The sequence below is a fragment of the Platichthys flesus genome, chromosome 14 (genome assembly GCF_949316205.1).
Source record: "Platichthys flesus chromosome 14, fPlaFle2.1, whole genome shotgun sequence".
In the NCBI taxonomy this organism is placed as follows: domain Eukaryota; kingdom Metazoa; phylum Chordata; class Actinopteri; order Pleuronectiformes; family Pleuronectidae; genus Platichthys; species Platichthys flesus.
In genome coordinates, this window is record NC_084958.1 from 21,081,207 (window position 1) to 21,085,000 (window position 3,794).

Sequence of the window (3,794 nt, forward strand, 5' to 3'; positions counted from 1 at the left end):
GTTTTATTTTACAGAATGAAGATACAAAAATGATGATACAATTTCTAAATATTTTCTTGTATTTATGTTTTATTTCAATTTATAGTTCATGTCCATGGTTAGTGGATTTGATACATCATGTATAAGTTCTTAGCAGTGTGTAACACAGCTGACGGCTCACACACATTGTGTCATTGTCCTCCCAGATCCATAGCCTGAACCCCAATCAGGCTGGCAGGGACGTCGTACAGGACATCATGGAAGGGGGTCGAGAGCGCTGGTGTTTTTCACCTCCTCGTACTTACCCCTCCTCTATCTTCAGCTCACCACAGGTGAGTCTTTCTCTCTCTCTCTCTCTCTCTCTCTCTCTCTCTCTCTCTCTCTCTCTCTCTCTCTCTCACACACTCTCACACGCTCACGCTTGCCCAATGTCTCACCCACAGTAGTTAGAGGTAGTGTAGAGTTAGCTTCAGCTCATCAGCCTGGATCTTTAGCTGAGGGATGGAGAGATTGTTGCCTGGTAGCAGAGTGAGCGCTCCGCTCTAATCCTTGATTCACAAAATCTGGATCCACACTAGATTTCACCAGTTTATGGAAATTACCACTCTAAACATCTAGATTCTTTGAAAGTGAAACTGTAACAATAAAACATAACCTCCTTTATGGAGGAACTAATCAGCTGTCTGGTAAAACGGGTGTGGATGCAATTTGGAAACTGAAAATGTTAGGGAACTCTGCAATTCATTTATCATTATGTCAATGTATATATACTTGTTAATAGTTTAATGTGTAGGAAATGTGCTAAAGTTGAATGTATACAATTTAATTGGAATAATGATCTCAGCGGATAAGAGCCTTTCATAGACATATCAGAATTGGTTTTATTTTACAGAATGGAGATGTAAAAAGGATGATACAATTTCTATATTTTTTCTTGTATTTATGTTTTATTTCAATTTATAGTTGGTGTCCATGGTTAATGGATTTGATCCATCATCTATAAGTTCTTAGCAGTGTGTAACACAGCTGACGGTTCACACACATTGTGTCATTGTCCTCCCAGGTCCATGACCGGTACCCTGATCAGCGTGGCAGGGACATCCCAGAGGAGGTCATGGCAAAGGGTCAAGGGAGCAAGGATTCATCTCCTGCTGGAGATCACCGCTCCTCTCGCCCAACCCAACAACAGGTGAGTCTCTCTCTCACACACTCTCACACGCTCACGCTTGCCCAATGTCTCACCCGCAGTAGAGGTAGTGTAGAGTTAGCTTCAGCTCATCAGCCTGGATCTTTAGCTGAGGGATGGAGAGATTGTTGCCTGGTAGCAGTGTGAGCGCTCCGCTCTAATCCTTGATTCACAAAATCTGGATCCACACTAGATTTCACCAGTTTATGGAAATTACCACTCTAAACATCTAGATTCTTGAAAGTGAAACTGTAACAATAAAACATAACCTCCTTTGTGGAGGAACTAATCAGCTGTCTGGTTAAACGGGTGTGGATGCAATTTGGAAACGGAAAATGTTTGGGAACTCTGCAATTTATTTATCATCATGTTAATGTATATATACTTGTTAATAGTTTAATGTGTAGGAAATGTGCTATAGTTAAATGCATACAATTTAATTAAAATGATGATGTCAGCTGATAAGAGCCTTTCATAGACATATCAGAATTGGTTTTATTTTACAGTTTGAAAAAATGTAAACAAGATAAAACAATTTCTATATATCTTCTTGTATTTATGTTTAATTTCAATTGATAGTTCATGTCCATGGTTAATGGATTTGATACATCATGTATAAGTTCTTAGCAGTGTGTAACACAGCTGACGGTTCACACACATTGTGTCACTGTCCTCCCAGATCCGTAACCTGGACCCTGACAGGCGTGGCAGGGACATCCCAGAGGAGATCATGGCAGAGGGTCAAGGGAGCATGGATTCATCTCCTCCTGGAGATCACCCCTCCTCTCGCCCAGCCCAACAACAGGTGAGTCTCTCTCTCACACACTCTCACATGCTCACGCTTGCCCAATGTCTCACCCACAGTAGAGGTAGTGTAGAGTTAGCTTCAGCTCATCAGCCTGGATCTTTAGCTGAGGGATGGAGAGATTGTTGCCTGGTAGCAGAGTGAGCGCTCCGCTCTAATCCTTGATTCACAAAATCTGGATCCACACTAGATTTCACCAGTTTATGGAAATTACCACTCTAAACATCTAGATTCTTGAAAGTGAAACTGTAACAATAAAACATAACCTCCTTTGTGGAGGAACTAATCAGCTGTCTGGTAAAACGGGTGTGGATGCAATTTGGAAACTGAAAATGTTTGCGAACTCTGCAATTAATTTATCATTATGTCAATGTATATATACTTGTTAATAGTTTAATGTGTAGGAAATGTGCTATAGTTAAATGCATACAATTTAATTAAAATGATGATGTCAGCTGATAAGAGCCTTTCATAGACATCAGAATTGGTTTTATTTTACAGAATGAAGATGTAAAAAGGATGATACAATTTTTCTATACTTTTTCTTGTATTTATGTTTTATTTTAATTTATAGATTATGTCCATGGTTAGTGGATTTGATACATCATGTATAAGTTCTTAGCAGTGTGTAACACAGCTGACGGTTCACACACATTGTGTCATTGTCCTCCCAGGTCCGTAACCTGGACCCTGATCAGCGTGGCAGGGACATCCCAGAGGAGATCATGGCAAAGGGTCAAGGGAGCAAGGATTCATCTCCTTCTGGATATCACCGCTCCTCTCGCCCAACCCAACAACAGGTGAGGCTCTCTCTCTCTCTCTCTCTCACATACTCTCACACGCTCACGCTTGCCCAATGTCTCACCCGCAGTAGAGGTAGTGTAGAGTTAGCTTCAGCTCATCAGCCTGGATCTTTAGCTGAGGGATGGAGAGATTGTTGCCTGGTAGCAGAGTGAGCGCTCCGCTCTAATCCTTGATTCACAAAATCTGGATCCACACTAGATTTCACCAGTTTATGGAAATTACCACTCTAAACATCTAGATTCTTTGAAAGTGAAACTGTAACAATAAAACATAACCTCCTTTATGGAGGAACTAATCAGCTGTCTGGTAAAACGGGTGTTGATGCAATTTGGAAACGGAAAATGTTTGGGAACTCTGTAATTAATTTATTATCATGTTAATGTATATATACTTGTTAATAGTTTAATGTGTGGGAAATGTGCTAAAGTTAAATGCATACAATTTAATTGGGATGTTATTATATAATACCATTCCACTGATCATAAAAGTTCACCATTTCTGTACTATGTTTGTATTTCCCTCTCTGATGTTTTTTTTTTGTTGATAATAAGTTTCTCCTTCTCCTCTTAACTTTGCAGTATCGCGACAGAAAACCCTATGTGCGACGTCCTCAGCAGTATCAGGACCATCGCACCTACGAACCTCGTCCTGGGCCAGAGGGGAGGCACCCTCACTACCCAGAACAATATCCATCATCCCGGACTGCGGAGAGATGGGTGAGTATCTTAGGAGTTCCTGTTGGCCGCTCCAGGAACTACATTCCTAAGTTCAGTTCAGTTCAGTCGTCAACTCGATTCGAGTTAAATAGATTAGAATTGAGGTCAGTTGGGTCAAATGGTTCAGCTGAGCTCAATGGTTCATTTAGGTTGAGTTCAGATGTTAAGTTGAATATCTTAACATCTGATCTCTATAGAAACATTTATTGTTTTGCTTATGATGTCAGATGATAAGAGCCTTTCATAGACATATCAGCATTGGTTTTATTTTGCAGAATGAAAAATGTAAAAAAGATAATACAAT